The sequence below is a fragment of the Pseudophryne corroboree genome, unplaced genomic scaffold, assembly GCF_028390025.1.
Source record: "Pseudophryne corroboree isolate aPseCor3 unplaced genomic scaffold, aPseCor3.hap2 scaffold_1755, whole genome shotgun sequence".
Classification (NCBI taxonomy): Eukaryota; Metazoa; Chordata; class Amphibia; order Anura; family Myobatrachidae; genus Pseudophryne; species Pseudophryne corroboree.
In genome coordinates, this window is record NW_026968393.1 from 16,465 (window position 1) to 37,429 (window position 20,965).

Genomic DNA, 20,965 nt, shown 5'->3' on the forward strand with positions numbered 1-20,965 from the left:
TCAAATTTCGGCCCTATCAATATTCTTCCAAAAAGAATTGGCCTCAGTCCCTGAGGTCCAGATTTTTATCAAAGGAGTACTGCATATACAGCCTCCTGTGGTGCCTAAGGTGGCACCGTGGGATCTAAATGTAGTTTTAGATTTCCTCAAATCCAATTGGTTTGAACCACTAAAGAATGTGGATTTGAAATATCTCACATGGAAAGTGACTATGTTACTGGCCCTGGCTTCGGCCGGGAGAGTATCTGAACTGGCGGCTTTGTTTTATAAAAGCCCATATTTAATTTTCCATTCGACATAGGGCAGAGCTGCGGACGCGTCCGCATTTTCTCCCTAAGGTGGTATCAGCGTTTCACCTGAACCAGCCTATTGTAGTGCCTGCGGCTACAGACGACTTGAAGGACTCCAAGTTGTTGGACGTTGTCAGAGCCTTAAAAATATACATTTAAAGGACGGCTGGAGTCAGAAAATCTGACTCGCTGTTTATACTGTATGCACCCAACAAGTTGGGTGCACCTGCTTCTAAGCAGTCGATTGCTCGTTGGATTTGTAACAAAATTCAACTTGTACATTCTGTGGCAGGCCTGCCACAGCCTAAATCTGTTAAGGCCCATTCCGCAAGGAAGGTGGGCTCATCTTGGGCGGCTGCCCGAGGGGTCTCGGCATTACAACTCTGCCGAGCAGCTACGTGGTCAGGGGAGAACACGTTTGTAAATTTTTACAAATTTGATACCCTGGCAAAGGAGGACCTGGAGTTCTCTCATTCGGTGCTGCAGAGTCATCCGCACTCTCCCGCCCGTTTGGGAGCTTTGGTATAATCCCCATGGTCCTTTCAGGAACCCCAGCATCCACTTAGGACGATAGAGAAAATAAGAATTTACTTACCGATAATTCTATTTCTCGGAGTCCGTAGTGGATGCTGGGCGCCCATCCCAAGTGCGGATTATCTGCAATACTTGTACATAGTTATTGTTAACTAATTCGGGTTATTGTTTAGGAAGCCATCTTTCAGAGGCTCCTCTGTTATCATACTGTTAACTGGGTTTAGATCACAAGTTGTACGGTGTGATTGGTGTGGCTGGTATGAGTCTTACCCGGGATTCAAAATCCTCCCTTATTGTGTACGCTCGTCCGGGCACAGTACCTAACTGGAGTCTGGAGGAGGGTCATAGGGGGAGGAGCCAGTACACACCACCTGACCTGTAAAAGCTTTACTTTTGTGCCCTGTCTCCTGCGGAGCCGCTATTCCCCATGGTCCTTTCAGGAACCCCAGCATCCACTACGGACTCCGAGAAATAGAATTATCGGTAAGTAAATTCTTATTTTCTAGTGTCCTTCGTTTGGGAGAAAAATGCAAAGGTACAAGACAGCTTTTCCTTGCCAATATCTCTCTTTTGCAAAGAGCTGCGCATTGGAAAATTCAGGGCTATGTCGTGTAGATGATGGCCTAACAGGAGGCTTTAAAATTATCTTTCTAGTGTCCTTCGTTTGGGAGAAAAATGCAAAGGTACAAGACAGCTTTTCCTTGCCAATATCTCTCTTTTGCAAAGAGCTACGCATTGGAAAATTCAGGGCTATGCCGTGTAGATGAAGCACTAACAGGAGGCTTTAAAATTATCTTTCTAGTATCCTTCGTTTGGGAGAAAAATGCAAAGGTACAAGACAGCTTTTCCTTGCCAATATCTCTCTATTGCAAAGAGCTACGCATTGGAAAATTCAGGGCTATGCCGTGTAGAGGAAGCACTAACAGGAGGCTTTAAAATTATCTTTCTAGTGTCCTTCGTTTGGGAGAAAAATGCAAAGGTACAAGACAGCTTTTCCTTGCCAATATCTCTCTATTGCAAAGAGCTACGCATTGGAAAATTCAGGGCTATGCCGTGTAGATGAAGCACTAACAGGAGGCTTTAAAATTATCTTTCTAGTGTCCTTCGTTTGGGAGAAAAATGCAAAGGTACAAGACAGCTTTTCCTTGCCAATATCTCTCTTTTGCAAAGAGCTGCGCATTGGAAAATTCAGGGCTATGTCGTGTAGATGACGGCCTAACAGGAGGCTTTAAAATTATCTTTCTAGTGCCCTTCGTTTGGGAGAAAAAATGCAAAGGTACAAGACAGCTTTTCCTTGCCAATATCTCTCTTTTGCAAAGAGCTACGCATTGGAAAATTCAGGGCTATGTCGTGTAGATGATGGCCTAACAGGAGGCTTTAAAATTATCTTTCTAGTGCCCTTCGTTTGGGAGAAAAATGCAAAGGTAAAGACAGCTTTTCCTTGCCAATATCTCTCTTTTGCAAAGAGCTGCGCATTGGAAAATTCAGGGCTATGCCGTGTAGATGATGGCCTAACAGGAGGCTTTAAAATTTTCTTTCTAGTGTCCTACGTTTGGGAGAAAAATGCAAAGGTACAAGACAGCTTTTCCTTGCCAATATCTCTCTTTTGCAAAGAGCTGCGCATTGGAAAATTCAGGGCTATGTCGTGTAGATGATGGCCTAACAGGAGGCTTTAAAATTATCTTTCTAGTGTCCTTCGTTTGGGAGAAAAATGCAAAGGTACAAGACAGCTTTTCCTTGCCAATATCTCTCTTTTGCAAAGAGCTACGCATTGGAAAATTCAGGGCTATGTCTTGTAGATGATGGCCTAACAGTAGGCTTTCAAATTTTCTTTCTAGTGTCCTTCGTTTGGCAGAAAAATGCAAGGTACAAGACAGCTTTTCCTTGCCAATATCTCTCTTTTGCAAAGAGCTACGCATTGGAAAATTCAGGGCTATGTCTAGTAGATGATGGCCTAACAGTAGGCTTTAAAATTTTCTTTCTAGTGTCCTTCGTTTGGGAGAAAAATGCAAAGGTACAAGACAGCTTTTCCTTGCCAATATCTCTCTTTTGCAAAGAGCTACGCATTGGAAAATTCAGGGCTATGTCGTATAGATGATGGCCTAACAGGAGGCTTTAAAATTTTCTTTCTAGTGTCCTTCGTTTGGGAGAAAAATGCAAAGGTACAAGACAGCTTTTCCTTGCCAATATCTCTCTTTTGCAAAGAGCTACGCATTAGAAAATTCAGGGCTATGCCGTGTAGCTGAAGCACTAACAGGAGGCTTTAAAATTTTCATTCTAGTGTCCTTCGTTTGGGAGAAAAATGCAAAGGTACAAGACAGCTTTTCCTTGCCAATATCTCTCTTTTGCAAAGAGCTGCGCATTGGAAAATTCAGGGCTATACCGTGTAGATGAAGCACTAACAGGAGGCTTTAAAATTTTCTTTCTAGTGTCCTTCGTTTGGGAGAAAAATGCAATGGTACAAGACAGCTTTTCCTTGCCAATATCTCTCTTTTGCAAAGAGCTACGCATTGGAAAATTCAGGGCTATGTCGTGTAGATGATGGCCTAACAGGAGGCTTTAACATTTTCTTTCTAGTGTCCTTCGTTTGGGAGAAAAATGCAAAGGTACAAGACAGCTTTTCCTTGCCAATATCCCTCTTTTGCAAAGAGCTGCGCATTGGAAAATTCAGGGCTATGTCGTGTAGATGATGGCCTAACAGGAGGCTTTAAAATTTTCTTTCTAGTGACCTTCGTTTGGGAGAAAAATGCAAAGGTACAAGACAGCTTTTCCTTGCCAATATCTCTCTTTTGCAAAGAGCTGCGCATTGGAAAATTCAGGGCTATGTCGTGTAGATGATGGCCTAACAGGAGGCTTTAAAATTTTCTTTCTAGTGACCTTCGTTTGGGAGAAAAATGCAAAGGTATAAGACAGCTTTTCCTTGCCAATATCTCTCTTTTGCAAAGAGCTGCGCATTGGAAAATTCAGGGCTATGTCGTGTAGATGATGGCCTAACAGGAGGCTTTAAAATTTTCTTTCTAGTGTCCTTCGTTTGGGAGAAAAATGCAATGGTACAAGACAGCTTTTCCTTGACAATATCTCTCTTTTGCAAAGAGCTGCGCATTGGAAAATTCAGGGCTATGTCGTGTAGATGATGGCCTAACAGGAGGCTTTAAAATTTTCTTTCTAGTGTCCTTCGTTTGGGAGAAAAATGCAAAGGTACAAGACAGCTTTTCCTTGCCAATATCTCTCTTTTGCAAAGAGCTGCGCATTGGAAAATTCAGGGCTATGTCGTGTAGATGATGGCCTAACAGGAGGCTTTAAAATTTTAATTCTAGTGTCCTTCGTTTGGGAGAAAAATGCAAAGGTACAAGACAGCTTTTCCTTGCCAATATCTCTCTATTGCAAAGAGCTACGCATTGGAAAATTCAGGGCTATGCCGTTTAGATGAAGCACTAACAGGAGGCTTTAAAATTTTAATTCTAGTGTCCTTCGTTTGGGAGAAAAATGCAAAGGTACAAGACAGCTTTTCCTTGCCAATATCTCTCTTTTGCAAAGAGCTACGCATTGGAAAATTCAGGGCTATGTCGTGTAGATGATGGCCTAACAGGAGGCTTTAAAATTATCTTTCTAGTGTCCTTCGTTTGGGAGAAAAATGCAAAGGTAAAGACAGCTTTTCCTTGCCAATATCTCTCTTTTGCAAAGAGCTGCGCATTGGAAAATTCAGGGCTATGCCGTGTAGATGATGGCCTAACAGGAGGCTTTCAAATTTTCTTTCTAGTGTCCTTCGTTTGGGAGAAAAATGCAAAGGTACAAGACAGCTTTTCCTTGCCAATATCTCTCTTTTGCAAAGAGCTACGCATTAGAAAATTCAGGGCTATGCCGTGTAGCTGAAGCACTAACAGGAGGCTTTAAAAAATTCTTTCTAGTGACCTTCGTTTGGGAGAAAAATGCAAAGGTAAAGACAGCTTTTCCTTGCCAATATCTCTCTTTTGCAAAGAGCTGCGCATTGGAAAATTCAGGGCTATGCCGTGTAGATGATGGCCTAACAGGAGGCTTTAAAATTTTCTTTCTAGTGTCCTTCGTTTGGGAGAAAAATGCAAAGGTACAAGACAGCTTTTCCTTGCCAATATCTCTCTTTTGCAAAGAGCTACGCATTGGAAAATTCAGGGCTATGTCGTATAGATGATGGCCTAACAGGAGGCTTTAAAATTTTCTTTCTAGTGTCCTTCGTTTGGGAGAAAAATGCAAAGGTACAAGACAGCTTTTCCTTGCCAATATCTCTCTTTTGCAAAGAGCTACGCATTAGAAAATTCAGGGCTATGCCGTGTAGCTGAAGCACTAACAGGAGGCTTTAAAATTTTCATTCTAGTGTCCTTCGTTTGGGAGAAAAATGCAAAGGTACAAGACAGCTTTTCCTTGCCAATATCTCTCTTTTGCAAAGAGCTGCGCATTGGAAAATTCAGGGCTATACCGTGTAGATGAAGCACTAACAGGAGGCTTTAACATTTTCTTTCTAGTGTCCTTCGTTTGGGAGAAAAATGCAATGGTACAAGACAGCTTTTCCTTGCCAATATCTCTCTTTTGCAAAGAGCTACGCATTGGAAAATTCAGGGCTATGTCGTGTAGATGATGGCCTAACAGGAGGCTTTAACATTTTCTTTCTAGTGTCCTTCGTTTGGGAGAAAAATGCAAAGGTACAAGACAGCTTTTCCTTGCCAATATCTCTCTTTTGCAAAGAGCTGCGCATTGGAAAATTCAGGGCTATGTCGTGTAGATGATGGCCTAACAGGAGGCTTTAAAATTTTCTTTCTAGTGACCTTCGTTTGGGAGAAAAATGCAAAGGTACAAGACAGCTTTTCCTTGCCAATGTCTCTCTTTTGCAAAGAGCTGCGCATTGGAAAATTCAGGGCTATGTCGTGTAGATGATGGCCTAACAGGAGGCTTTAAAATTTTCTTTCTAGTGACCTTCGTTTGGGAGAAAAATGCAAAGGTACAAGACAGCTTTTCCTTGCCAATATCTCTCTTTTGCAAAGAGCTGCGCATTGGAAAATTCAGGGCTATGTCGTGCAGATGATGGCCTAACAGGAGGCTTTAAAATTTTCTTTCTAGTGTCCTTCGTTTGGGAGAAAAATGCAAAGGTACAAGACAGCTTTTCCTTGCCAATATCTCTCTTTTGCAAAGAGCTACGCATTGGAAAATTCAGGGCTATGTCGTGTAGATGATGGCCTAACAGGAGGCTTTAACATTTTCTTTCTAGTGTCCTTCGTTTGGGAGAAAAATGCAAAGGTACAAGACAGCTTTTCCTTGCCAATATCCCTCTTTTGCAAAGAGCTGCGCATTGGAAAATTCAGGGCTATGTCGTGTAGATGATGGCCTAACAGGAGGCTTTAAAATTTTCTTTCTAGTGACCTTCGTTTGGGAGAAAAATGCAAAGGTACAAGACAGCTTTTCCTTGCCAATATCTCTCTTTTGCAAAGAGCTGCGCATTGGAAAATTCAGGGCTATGTCGTGTAGATGATGGCCTAACAGGAGGCTTTAAAATTTTCTTTCTAGTGACCTTCGTTTGGGAGAAAAATGCAAAGGTATAAGACAGCTTTTCCTTGCCAATATCTCTCTTTTGCAAAGAGCTGCGCATTGGAAAATTCAGGGCTATGTCGTGTAGATGATGGCCTAACAGGAGGCTTTAAAATTTTCTTTCTAGTGTCCTTCGTTTGGGAGAAAAATGCAATGGTACAAGACAGCTTTTCCTTGACAATATCTCTCTTTTGCAAAGAGCTGCGCATTGGAAAATTCAGGGCTATGTCGTGTAGATGATGGCCTAACAGGAGGCTTTAAAATTTTCTTTCTAGTGTCCTTCGTTTGGGAGAAAAATGCAAAGGTACAAGACAGCTTTTCCTTGCCAATATCTCTCTTTTGCAAAGAGCTGCGCATTGGAAAATTCAGGGCTATGTCGTGTAGATGATGGCCTAACAGGAGGCTTTAAAATTTTAATTCTAGTGTCCTTCGTTTGGGAGAAAAATGCAAAGGTACAAGACAGCTTTTCCTTGCCAATATCTCTCTATTGCAAAGAGCTACGCATTGGAAAATTCAGGGCTATGCCGTTTAGATGAAGCACTAACAGGAGGCTTTAAAATTTTAATTCTAGTGTCCTTCGTTTGGGAGAAAAATGCAAAGGTACAAGACAGCTTTTCCTTGCCAATATCTCTCTTTTGCAAAGAGCTACGCATTGGAAAATTCAGGGCTATGTCGTGTAGATGATGGCCTAACAGGAGGCTTTAAAATTATCTTTCTAGTGTCCTTCGTTTGGGAGAAAAATGCAAAGGTAAAGACAGCTTTTCCTTGCCAATATCTCTCTTTTGCAAAGAGCTGCGCATTGGAAAATTCAGGGCTATGCCGTGTAGATGATGGCCTAACAGGAGGCTTTCAAATTTTCTTTCTAGTGTCCTTCGTTTGGGAGAAAAATGCAAAGGTACAAGACAGCTTTTCCTTGCCAATATCTCTCTTTTGCAAAGAGCTACGCATTAGAAAATTCAGGGCTATGCCGTGTAGCTGAAGCACTAACAGGAGGCTTTAAAAAATTCTTTCTAGTGACCTTCGTTTGGGAGAAAAATGCAAAGGTAAAGACAGCTTTTCCTTGCCAATATCTCTCTTTTGCAAAGAGCTGCGCATTGGAAAATTCAGGGCTATGCCGTGTAGATGATGGCCTAACAGGAGGCTTTAAAATTTTCTTTCTAGTGTCCTTCGTTTGGGAGAAAAATGCAAAGGTACAAGACAGCTTTTCCTTGCCAATATCTCTCTTTTGCAAAGAGCTACGCATTGGAAAATTCAGGGCTATGTCGTATAGATGATGGCCTAACAGGAGGCTTTAAAATTTTCTTTCTAGTGTCCTTCGTTTGGGAGAAAAATGCAAAGGTACAAGACAGCTTTTCCTTGCCAATATCTCTCTTTTGCAAAGAGCTACGCATTAGAAAATTCAGGGCTATGCCGTGTAGCTGAAGCACTAACAGGAGGCTTTAAAATTTTCATTCTAGTGTCCTTCGTTTGGGAGAAAAATGCAAAGGTACAAGACAGCTTTTCCTTGCCAATATCTCTCTTTTGCAAAGAGCTGCGCATTGGAAAATTCAGGGCTATACCGTGTAGATGAAGCACTAACAGGAGGCTTTAACATTTTCTTTCTAGTGTCCTTCGTTTGGGAGAAAAATGCAATGGTACAAGACAGCTTTTCCTTGCCAATATCTCTCTTTTGCAAAGAGCTACGCATTGGAAAATTCAGGGCTATGTCGTGTAGATGATGGCCTAACAGGAGGCTTTAACATTTTCTTTCTAGTGTCCTTCGTTTGGGAGAAAAATGCAAAGGTACAAGACAGCTTTTCCTTGCCAATATCTCTCTTTTGCAAAGAGCTGCGCATTGGAAAATTCAGGGCTATGTCGTGTAGATGATGGCCTAACAGGAGGCTTTAAAATTTTCTTTCTAGTGACCTTCGTTTGGGAGAAAAATGCAAAGGTACAAGACAGCTTTTCCTTGCCAATGTCTCTCTTTTGCAAAGAGCTGCGCATTGGAAAATTCAGGGCTATGTCGTGTAGATGATGGCCTAACAGGAGGCTTTAAAATTTTCTTTCTAGTGACCTTCGTTTGGGAGAAAAATGCAAAGGTACAAGACAGCTTTTCCTTGCCAATATCTCTCTTTTGCAAAGAGCTGCGCATTGGAAAATTCAGGGCTATGTCGTGCAGATGATGGCCTAACAGGAGGCTTTAAAATTTTCTTTCTAGTGTCCTTCGTTTGGGAGAAAAATGCAAAGGTACAAGACAGCTTTTCCTTGCCAATATCTCTCTTTTGCAAAGAGCTGCGCATTGGAAAATTCAGGGCTATGTCGTGTAGATGATGGCCTAACAGGAGGCTTTAAAATTTTCTTTCTAGTGTCCTTCGTTTGGGAGAAAAATGCAAAGGTACAAGACAGCTTTTCCTTGCCAATATCTCTCTTTTGCAAAGAGCTGCGCATTGGAAAATTCAGGGCTATGTCGTGTAGATGATGGCCTAACAGGAGGCTTTAAAATTTTAATTCTAGTGTCCTTCGTTTGGGAGAAAAATGCAAAGGTACAAGACAGCTTTTCCTTGCCAATATCTCTCTATTGCAAAGAGCTACGCATTGGAAAATTCAGGGCTATGCCGTTTAGATGAAGCACTAATAGGAGGCTTTAAAATTTTAATTCTAGTGTCCTTCGTTTGGGAGAAAAATGCAAAGGTACAAGACAGCTTTTCCTTGCCAATATCTCTCTTTTGCAAAGAGCTGCGCATTGGAAAATTCAGGGCCATGTCGTGTAGATGATGGCCTAACAGGAGGCTTTAAAATTATCTTTCTAGTGTCCTTCGTTTGGGAGAAAAATGCAAAGGTACAAGACAGCTTTTCCTTGCCAATATCTCTCTTTTGCAAAGAGCTGCGCATTGGAAAATTCAGGGCTATGTCGTGTAGATGATGGCCTAACAGGAGGCTTTAAAATTTTAATTCTAGTGTCCTTCGTTTGGGAAAAAAATGCAAAGGTACAAGACAGCTTTACCTTGCCAATATCTCTATTTTGCAAAGAGCTGCGCATTGGAAAATTCAGGGCTATGTCGTGTAGATGATGGCCTAACAGGAGGCTTTAAAATTTTCTTTCTAGTGTCCTTCGTTTGGGAGAAAAATGCAAAGGTACAAGACAGCTTTTCCTTGCCAATATCTCTCTTTTGCAAAGAGCTACGCATTGGAAAATTCAGGGCTATGTCGTGTAGATGATGGCCTAACAGGAGGCTTTAAAAATTTCTTTCTAGTGACCTTCGTTTGGGAGAAAAATGCAAAGGTACAAGACAGCTTTTCCTTGCCAATATCTCTCTTTTGCAAAGAGCTGCGCATTGGAAAATTCAGGGCTATGTCGTGTAGATGATGGCCTAACAGGAGGCTTTAAAATTTTCTTTCTAGTGACCTTCGTTTGGGAGAAAAATGCAAAGGTACAAGACAGATTTTCCTTGCCAATATCTCTCTTTTGCAAAGAGCTGCGCATTGGAAAATTCAGGGCTATGTCGTGTAGATGATGGCCTAACAGGAGGCTTTAAAATTTTCTTTCTAGTGTCCTTCGTTTGGGAGAAAAATGCAATGGTACAAGACAGCTTTTCCTTGCCAATATCTCTCTTTTGCAAAGAGCTGCGCATTGGAAAATTCAGGGCTATGTCGTGTAGATGATGGCCTAACAGGAGGCTTTAAAATTTTCTTTCTAGTGTCCTTCGTTTGGGAGAAAAATGCAATGGTACAAGACAGCTTTTCCTTGCCAATATCTCTCTTTTGCAAAGAGCTGCGCATTGGAAAATTCAGGGCTATGTCGTGTAGATGATGGCCTAACAGGAGGCTTTAAAATTTTCTTTCTAGTGTCCTTCGTTTGGGAGAAAAATGCAAAGGTACAAGACAGCTTTTCCTTGCCAATATCTCTCTTTTGCAAAGAGCTGCGCATTGGAAAATTCAGGGCTATGTCGTGTAGATGATGGCCTAACAGGAGGCTTTAAAATTTTCTTTCTAGTGTCCTTCGTTTGGGAGAAAAATGCAAAAGTACAAGACAGCTTTTCCTTGCCAATATCTCTCTTTTGCAAAGAGCTACGCATTGGAAAATTCAGGGCTATGTCGTGTAGATGATGGCCTAACAGGAGGCTTTAAAATTTTCTTTCTAGTGACCTTCGTTTGGGAGAAAAATGCAAAGGTACAAGACAGCTTTTCCTTGCCAATATCTCTCTTTTGCAAAGAGCTGCGCATTGGAAAATTCAGGGCTATGTCGTGTAGATGATGGCCTAACAGGAGGCTTTAAAATTTTTATTCTAGTGTCCTTCGTTTGGGAGAAAAATGCAAAGGTACAAGACAGCTTTTCCTTGCCAATATCTCTCTTTTGCAAAGAGCTGCGCATTGGAAAATTCAGGGCTATGTCGTGTAGATGATGGCCTAACAGGAGGCTTTAAAATTTTCTTTCTAGTGTCCTTCGTTTGGGAGAAAAATGCAAAGGTACAAGACAGCTTTTCCTTGCCAATATCTCTCTTTTGCAAAGAGCTACGTATTGGAAAATTCAGGGCTATGTCGTGTAGATGATGGCCTAACAGGAGGCTTTAAAAATTTCTTTCTAGTGACCTTCGTTTGGGAGAAAAATGCAAAGGTACAAGACAGCTTTTCCTTGCCAATATCTCTCTTTTGCAAAGAGCTGCGCATTGGAAAATTCAGGGCTATGTCGTGTAGATGATGGCCTAACAGGAGGCTTTAAAATTTTCTTTCTAGTGACCTTCGTTTGGGAGAAAAATGCAAAGGTACAAGACAGCTTTTCCTTGCCAATATCTCTCTTTTGCAAAGAGCTGCGCATTGGAAAATTCAGGGCTATGTCGTGTAGATGATGGCGTAACAGGAGGCTTTAAAATTTTCTTTCTAGTGTCCTTCGTTTGGGAGAAAAATGCAATGGTACAAGACAGCTTTTCCTTGCCAATATCTCTCTTTTGCAAAGAGCTGCGCATTGGAAAATTCAGGGCTATGTCGTGTAGATGATGGCCTAACAGGAGGCTTTAAAATTTTCTTTCTAGTGTCCTTCGTTTGGGAGAAAAATGCAAAGGTACAAGACAGCTTTTCCTTGCCAATATCTCTCTTTTGCAAAGAGCTGCGCATTGGAAAATTCAGGGCTATGTCGTGTAGATGATGGCCTAACAGGAGGCTTTAAAATTTTAATTCTAGTGCTACTCCGATCAACAACTGTTCCTTGGACCTCGCCTTTATCTGGAGATCGTCCAAGTACGGGATAATTATAACTCCCTTTTTTCGCAGGAGTATCATCATCTCGGCCATTACCTTGGTAAACACCCTCGGTGCCGTGGACAGACCAAACGGCAGCGTCTGGAATTGGTAATGACAGTCCTGTACCACAAATCTGAGGTACTCCTGGTGAGGAGAGTAAATGGGGACATGCAGGTAAGCATCCTTGATGTCCAGTGATACCATGTAATCCCCTTCCTCCAGGCTTGAGATAACCGCCCTGAGCGATTCCATCTTGAACTTGAACCGTTTTATATACGTGTTCAAAGATTTAAAATTTAAAATGGGTCTCACCGAACCGTCCGGTTTCGGTACCACAAACCTTATTATTTCAAAACTTGTAACCATGCCAATCACAGACAGAAGGTTTCCATTAGACACAGATCTGAGAATATACTTAACTGAACATTATGTCCCACACACAAAACCATAACACACAAATTTAAATACAGTTTGCAAACTTCAATTTCTTGCAGATTTCAACAGTTTTGCCGATTTCAAAATACGCTTAGTATTGGTTGATCAGGCCAATATTATACAGCATGATTTAAATGCAAAACATATACTGTACCCTTTGTCACAGTACTATACAAAATTTGTGCTTCTATGGAATATTTCTTCCATACATGATATGCACACTTAGGGTTAATCCTCCCTGCCCTTCCCATACGCTGGAAAAATTCGCAATCCCTGCAATTTTTCACACACGCGACACGTCTGTCAACTGGGAAGCTGCAGTAGATCCTCTTATCACAACTACAATCACAAAGCAACATGCTTAGGTTATGCTTAAAACAACCAGCAGCTCTTAGCAGCTCAGTATTGCAATATATACTTACACTCAGTTACATATAATCCCTATAACCTCGGGTTGTTCACTCTATTTTTTTCTAATGTACCCTTCTTATACACGTGTAGCTGACTAACAAGTGGAGGTGATCTATGTGCTTTTTACTTTATTTGGCTCTTGGTCCAAAGCACTTATTCATGCAATCATTCATAGAGTGAAAAACACAGGTCACTGTTTCTTTGCTCAAATCTTTGAATTAATTTTGGTATTCTTATTTACATGCAACAGCATCTGTCAATCATCATTTCCGAGTTACTTGGTCCTTCAACCGATTTGGACATAATTTTGGTATTCATTTTACAAACAAGCAACAACAAACAGGTCCCTGAGTTATTTTACTAGTTTTTTTTCAATCTCTCCACTTCTCATTCTCATATTATAAAAAATACAATCACACAGACAGCTGGCAGGTATAGAAACAGCATGTACTGGAATACAGCACATACCATGGTATTCTATACTTACCAGTGCTGTTATGACTTGGGATGTTCCTTCCATCATCAGCTGCTGGCTGGCTGGCACACCCCTTTGAGAATTTGATGAAGAGATCGAGATCTATAGTTCCAAGGACATAGCCCCCATCTGTTGAATTCTCTTGGATTAACTAAATTAACCATCTTGTTGCTGTTTGGGTTGTTAGGTAAAAGAATGAATTGAAAATGGATTTATAAAAATCAATTATTATTTATTCAAAGGGCCACGCCCGTATACAGGGGAGAAGTAGCATTCTCTCGTCCTGTGTCAAATCATTTAACAACAACATACACGTATCAACAATGAGTTTTATATAATACACAGTTACACCCCTTTTGTATATTCCTCCCATATGATTTCATACCCCAGGAATACAATGTTAGGCAATAGAGTTATGCAATATTGGGACAATTGTCAAGAATACTAAAAAGATACTCGTGAGCTTCAACTGTGTCCATATTAGGAATTACATCTGGTCTCTATGAGCTTTTAGAAAGTGCGTATGTGGAAACAATACTTAGCCAACAAAGTTGTTTTTCTCTCAGGGTGTGTAAAAAGTTCAAGATGAATTTGCTATATCATCTAGCTAGAATCAAAATGGATTCTGTTATGCTTTCATATTATACTAGTGAATATGAGAACCCTTTGCTTATTGGATGTATACATAATATACGTACTATCCCGTAGTGCACACACATAACTGTTAGGCCTTCAGCAGGTTGCCTCTGTCACAGTATTCAACACATCTTATAAAACTCTCCAGATTATTGACTTTTTAAAGTTTTTCTAGGAAACGTTTTAGATGAATGCTTATTAGCCTTTGTCAGTATGCACTTTCGCAAAGTGTCTCTGTGGCGCAATCAGTTAGTGTGTACGGCTGTTAACTAAAAGGTTGGTGGTTCAATCCCACCCAGGGATGTAATTGATCTTGTTATCAGATTTTGGTGATCTTTAAGTAGACAAGTCAAAATTTCAAACCGCCTCTTATGGTGTAGGGTACCTGGCCTTCTCTGATGTAATCAGAGTTAGATTTGATTCATTGATTTTATAAAAACAGCTAGGAAGCACAATTTAGCAGTGGTTTGCAGAGAAAAAAAATATGCTGGCAGAAAAATCCAATTGAGTGATTAAACAGCTCTTCATTTTCTGGCTTTATTTTTATGCTAACAAATTTGTTCTCTGAAAAGTGTCCACAAAGCCAAGTCTCTGATTAACACCTTTGTAAGGATGGTTTTTCACCTATTACTAAATTATACTTGCTTCATTGGAAAGGCAGCAAGATGCATCCTCATTTCAATGTCTACTGAAATAATACAGGTTGACACCAGGAAACATTAACGCCACTGCATCCTTGCTGCTTTCTCATGTGGAAGTCTGTTTAATGTGAAAACAAGGTGATATCTAATTAGCACACAGGTAAGGAATTCCGAAAATCTTTATTTAAGGGTGAAGATGTTTCTCACAAAATTGTTGCCCCAATGCATCATTGAAATTCAAGCTGGAAAGATGATTTTAATATATCACTTGTACATTTTGTATTGCTCTTCTGGTGACAATGTAGTTTTTTTTTCAATTACCATTTTAATAACAGGGTAAAGAAAATTAAGTGGATTTTTGAAAGAAAACTATACTGTCAATATACTATTAAAACAAATTAAAATGGTAAAAGTTATTGTACTTTAAGTAAAAATAAAAGAGCAAAAATATCAATCCCAGTTTTGATTACTTAAATTAACAAAAAAAATGCATATAGCAAAGGATAGTTTCAATCTGCCTACCTCTGGGTTATGGGTCCAGCATGCTTCCATTGCAGTACTCTGCTGCACATGTAAGTGCAAGAGATCCTGAAGCACTCACTCATCATGGGAAAGTACCAATGTGTTTATTCGTTGGTTGATGGAAGAAACATCTTACAAAAACTCTCCAGATTATTGATTTTTTAATGTTTTTCTAGGAAACGTTCTAGATTTATGCTTATTAGCCTTTGTCAGTATGCACTTTTTGCAAAGTGTCTCTGTGGCGCAATCGGTTAGTGTGTTCGGCTATTAACCGAAAGGTTGGTGGTTCAATCCCACCCAGGGATGTAATTAAACTTGTGATCAGATTTTGGTGATATTTAAGTAGACAAGTCAAAATTTCAAACCCCCTCTTATGGTGTAGGGTACATGGCCTTCTCTGATGTAATCAGAGTTAGATTTGATTCAGTTATTTTATAAAAAAACAGCTAGGAAGCACAATTTAGCAGTGGGTTGCAGAGAAAAAAAAATATGCTGGCAGAAAAATCCAATCGAGTGATTAAACAGCTCTTCATTTTCTGGCTTTATTTTTATGCTAACAAATTTGTTCTCTGAAAAGTGTCCACAAAGCCAAGTCTCTGATTAACACCTTTGTAAGGATGGTTTTTCACCTATTACTAAATTAAACTTGCTTCATTGGAAAGGCAGCAAGATGCATCCTCATTTCAATGTCTACTGAAATAATACAAGTTGACACCAGGAAACATTAACGCCACTGCTTCCTTGCTGCTTTCTCATGTGGAAGTCTGTTTAATGTGAAAACAAGGTGATATCTAATTAGCACACAGGTAAGGAATTAAGAAAATCTTTATTTAAGGGTGAAGATGTTTCTCACAAATTTGTTGACCCAATGCATCATTTAAATTCAAGCTGGAAAGATGATTTTAATATATCACTTGTACATTTTATATTGCTCTTCTGATGACAATGTAGTTTGTTTTTGTCAATTACCATTTTAATAATAGGGTAAAGAAAATGAAGTGGATTTTTGAAAGAAAACAATACTGTCAATATACTATTAAAACAAATTAAAATGGTAAAAGTTATTGTACTTTAAGTAAAAATAAAAGAGCCAAAATATCAATCCCAGTTTTGGATTACTTTAATTAACAAAAAAAAATGCATATAGCAGAGGATAGTTTCAATCTGCCTACCTCTGGGTTATGGGCCCAGCATGCTTCCATTGCTGTACTCTGCTGCACATGTAAGTGCAAGAGATCCTGAAGCACTCACTCATCATGGGAAAGTACCAATGTGTTTCTTCGTTGGTTGATAGAAGAAACATCTTACAAAAACGCTCCAGATTATTGACTTTTTTAAGTTTTTCTAGGAAACGTTTTAGATGAATGCTTATTAGCCTTTGTCAGTATGGACTTTTGCAAAGTGTCTCTGTGGCGCAATCAGTTAGTATGTACGGCTATTAACCATAAGGTTGGTGGTTCAATCCCACCCAGGGACCTAATTGACCTTGTTATCAGATTTTGGTGATCTTTAAGTAGACAAGTCAAAATTTCAAACCCCCTGTTACGGTGTAGGGTACCTGGCCTTCTCTGATGTAATCAGAGTTAGATTTGATTCAGTGATTTTATAAAAACAGCTAGGAAGCACAATTTAGCAGTGGGTTGCAGAGAAAAAAAAATATGCTGGCAGTAAAATCCAATTGAGTGATTAAACAGCTCTTCATTTTCTGGCTTTATTTTTATGCTAACAAATTTGTTCTCTGAAAAGTGTCCACAAAGCCAAGTCTCTGATTAACACCTTTGTAAGGATGGTTTTTCACCTATTACTAAATTAAACTTGCTTCATTGGAAAGGCAGCAAGATGCATCCTCATTTCAATGTCTACTGAAATAATACAAGTTGACACCAGGAAACATTAACGCCACTGCATCCTTGCTGCTTTCTCATGTGGAAGTCTGTTTAATATGAAAACAAGGTGATATCTAATTAGCACACAGGTAAGGAATTAAGAAAATCTTTATTTAAGGGTGAAGATGTTTCTCACAAAATCGTTGCCCCAATGCATCATTGAAATTCAAGCTGGAAATATGATTTTAATATATCACTTGTACATTTTGTATTGCTCTTCTGGTGACAATGTAGTTTGTTTTTGTCAATTACCATTTTAATAATAGGGTAAAGAAAATGAAGTGGATTTTTGAAAGAAAACAATACTGTCAATATACTATTAAAACAAATTAAAATGGTAAAAGTTGTTGTACTTTAAGTAAAAATAAAAGAGCCAAAATATCAATCCCAGTTTTGGATTACTTTAATTAACAAAAAAAAATGCATATAGCAGAAGATAGTTTCAATCTGCCTACCTCTGGGTTATGGGCCCAGCATGCTTCCATTGCTGTACTCTGCTGCACATGTAAGTGCAAGAGATCCTGAAGCACTCACTCATCATGGGAAAGTACCAATGTGTTTCTTCGTTGGTTGATGGAAGAAACATCTTACAAAAACTCTCCAGATTATTGACTTTTTAAAGTTTTTCTAGGAAACGTTTTAGATGAATGCTTATTAGCCTTTGTCAGTATGTACTTTTGCAAAGTGTCTCTGTGGCGCAATCAGTTAGTATGTACGGCTATTAACCAAAAGGTTGGTGGTTCAATCCCACCCAGGGACCTAATTGACCTTGTTATCAGATTTTGGTGATCTTTAAGTAGACAAGTCAAAATTTCAAACCCCCTGTTATGGTGTAGGGTACCTGGCCTTCTCTGATGTAATCAGAGTTAGATTTGATTCAGTGATTTTATAAAAACATCTAGGAAGCACAATTTAGCAGTGGGTTGCAGAGAAAAAGAAATATGCTGGCAAAAAAATCAAATTGCGTGATTAAACAGCTCTTCATTTTCTGGCTTTATTTTTATGCTAACAAATTTGTTCTCTGAAAAGTGTCCACAAAGCCAAGTCTCTGATTAACACCTTTGTAGGGATGGTTTTTCACCTATTACTAAATTAAACTTGCTTCATTGGAAAGGCAGCAAGATGTATCCTCATTTCAATGTCTACTGAAATAATACAGGTTGACACCAGGAAACATTAACGCCACTGCATCCTTGCTGCTTTCTCATGTGGAAGTCTGTTTAATGTTAAAACAAGGTGATATCTAATTAGCACACAGGTAAGGAATTAAGAAAATCTTTATTTAAGGGTGAAGATGTTTCTCACAAAATTGTTGACCCAATGCATCATTGAAATTCAAGCTGGAAAGATGATTTTAATATATCACTTGTACATTTTGTATTGCTCTTCTGGTGACAATGTAGTTTGTTTTTGTCAATTACCATTTTAATAATAGGGTAAAGAAAATGAAGTGGATTTTTGAAAGAAAACAATACTGTCAATATACTATTAAAACAAATTAAAATGGTAAAAGTTATTGTACTTTAAGTAAAAATAAAAGAGACAAAATATCAATCCCAGTTTTGGATTACTTTAATTAACAAAAAAAAATGCATATAGCAGAGGATAGTTTCAATCTGCCTACCTCTGGGTTATGGGCCCAGCATGCTTCCATTGCAGTACTCTGCTGCACATGTAAGTGCAAGAGATCCTGAAGCACTCACTCATCATGGGAAAGTACCAATGTGTTTCTTCGTTGGTTGATGGAAGAAACATCTTACAAAAACTCTCCAGATTATTGACTTTTTAAAGTTTTTCTAGGAAACGTTTTAGATGAATGCTTATTAGCCTTTGTCAGTATGGACTTTTGCAAAGTGTCTCTGTGGCGCAATCAGTTAGTATGTACGGCTATTAACCATAAGGTTGGTGGTTCAATCCCACCCAGGGACCTAATTGACCTTGTTATCAGATTTTGGTGATCTTTAAGTAGACAAGTCAAAATTTCAAACCCCCTGTTATGGTGTAGGGTACCTGGCCTTCTCTGATGTAATCAGAGTTAGATTTGATTCAGTGATTTTATAAAAACAGCTAGAAAGCACAATTTAGCAGTGGGTTGCAGAGAAAAAAAATATGCTGGCAGAAAAATCCAATTGAGTGATTAAACAGCTCTTCATTTTCTGGCTTTATTTTTATGCTAACAAATTTGTTCTCTGAAAAGTGTCCACAAAGCCAAGTCTCTGATTAACACCTTTGTAAGGATGGTTTTTCACCTATTACTAAATTAAACTTGCTTCATTGGAAAGGCAGCAAGATGCATCCTCATTTCAATGGTAAGTCAACCTTCTTGCCCTATGTTCCCTGTCAACGGATGAAGACGCATCATTATCTACCGCAGTCATTTTGGCCCAATAGATATGCAAGAAGTTTAGATTCCCCTTTCTTTGCAGGTAAAGGAAGGAAAAGGAAGAGGTCTGTAGCCTCTTCAAGATCGCAGGACCAGAGATTGTCCTCTGCTTCTGCCAAATCCACTGCATGACACTGGGGCTTTCTTGCAGGAGCCCACACCAGTGGGGGCACGTCTAAAACTCTTCAGTCAGTTCTGGATTCATTCGGACCTGGACTCGTGGGTTTTACAAATAGTGTCCCAAGGGTACAAACTGGGGTTTCAAGACGTTCCCCCTCACCGATTGTTCAAATTGGCCTTAGTCAGCAGGGAGAAGGTTTTTATTCAAGCCTCTTCGTGGTCCCGAAGCCGGACGGCTCAGTCAGACCAATCTTAAATCTGAAATCCCTCAATTTCTTCCTAAAGAAATTCAATTTCAAGATGGAATTTCTCAGGGCAGTGATCTCCAGTCCGGAGGATGGAGATTTCATGGTTTTGGTAGACATAAAGGATGCCTACTTACATGTTCCCATTTAGCCACTGCCTCAAGCTACCTAAGGTTTGCAATTCAGGATTGTCATTACCAATTTCAGACATTGCCGTTTGGTCTGTCCACGGCTCCGAGGATTTTCACCAGGGTGATGGCGGAAATTATGGTTCTCCTTCGCAAGCAAGAAGTCACAATTATCCCGTACTTGGATGATCTCCTGATAAAGGCGAGATCCAGGGACCAGTTGGTGCAAAACATTGCACTCTCCCTGACAGTTCTTCAACAACATGGTTGGCTCCTAAACTTGCCAAAATCGCAGTTGGTCCCAATGACGCGGTTGTTGTTTTTGGGAGTCATACTGTTAGGCGCCGGGGTCCGCTTGATGGTCTGCGCGGCCCGGCGCCTAGCAACTAGAGACGCCGTGCACGTACAGCCGCCGGCTCCCTAGCAACGCTAGACGCCGGGCGCGCTGAGCCGCACGGACCCTAGCAACGGGGACGCCACTGGCGGACCGCGTTCCCCATTGCTAGGCTTTAGGAAATTAAGATATTCACCTGCTCTCTGGCCGTGCAGCAAGGCAGCTGCACGGCATTTATTCTAATCAGCCTTTAGCAGCTGATTGGAGGACTCCTTGTTAAATACACTCCCAGGGCTTCTCACAGACGCCGGTAATAGCTTCCTGCATGCTGCCTTTGTTTGCTGAGAGTCTGTTTCCAGTCCTGCTGTATCCGGTCATTCCAGTCCGCAGAAGTCCGGTATTCGGGAGTTATCATCTCATCCCAAGAGGTCGTTTGGTTCCCTGGAGTCCTGACTGATCACCGTTTTATATCCAGTGGTGTTCGTGAGTTGCGGCTCTGCCGTGTGTTGCGGCTCAGCCGCTTTACCTTTTATATTTTGTGTTTGGAGCACTTGCGGAGGGTTCCGCTTCCACAAGTCCTCTCTGGTACTTGGCGGTGACGGGTAGGAGAATTGGACAAGTGGATATTTTGGTTGTCCTTTTTCCTGGCGGTTTCTCCGCACATATTATAGTTTTGAGTTTGCTTAGCCCCTGGCCTGGTTGTTTAGTTAGAGGGCCTCTTGTTATCACCCTGTCTCAGGTTTCCCTTTGTCTCTCATTAAGACCGGGGGGCATCGAAGTTGGGCAGACATAATCCGCCCTTCAAACGCGGCTGCCAAGGGCTCAAGAAACCATAGTCTCGCAGGGGATTTCTGACAACACGGGTGAGACAACAGAGTTAGGGCGCCAGGGGCTATTTTCCTGTCCTGCTCCCTTCCCCAGCATTCCGTTCCAGTGCTCCAGTCTTTGCCATAAGATCTTCTCTGACCAGAGTGCTGGAATCATAACATTATTACCGGCCATACCAAAACTTAAAATTAAACAGGGTTTAATTTTTTCTCATTCAGTTTTGTGAGAGTTTATCGGCCTCATGAATCCAACAGGTTTAGGGCCAAATCCTGGTCAGCTCTTAGTCAGCCAGATTCTAGAACTTACTCAGATGGTTCAGGATCT

General features: G+C 40.3%; 1 non-coding gene across 1 annotated transcript; it reads left to right on the forward strand.

Moving 5' to 3' along the window:
- The first annotated feature begins 14,949 nt into the window (after positions 1-14,949).
- TRNAN-AUU (transfer RNA asparagine (anticodon AUU)) lies at positions 14,950-15,023 on the forward strand. Its single transcript has one exon. It is a non-coding gene; the product is annotated as a tRNA-Asn (tRNA).
- Positions 15,024-20,965: the final 5,942 nt, after the last annotated feature.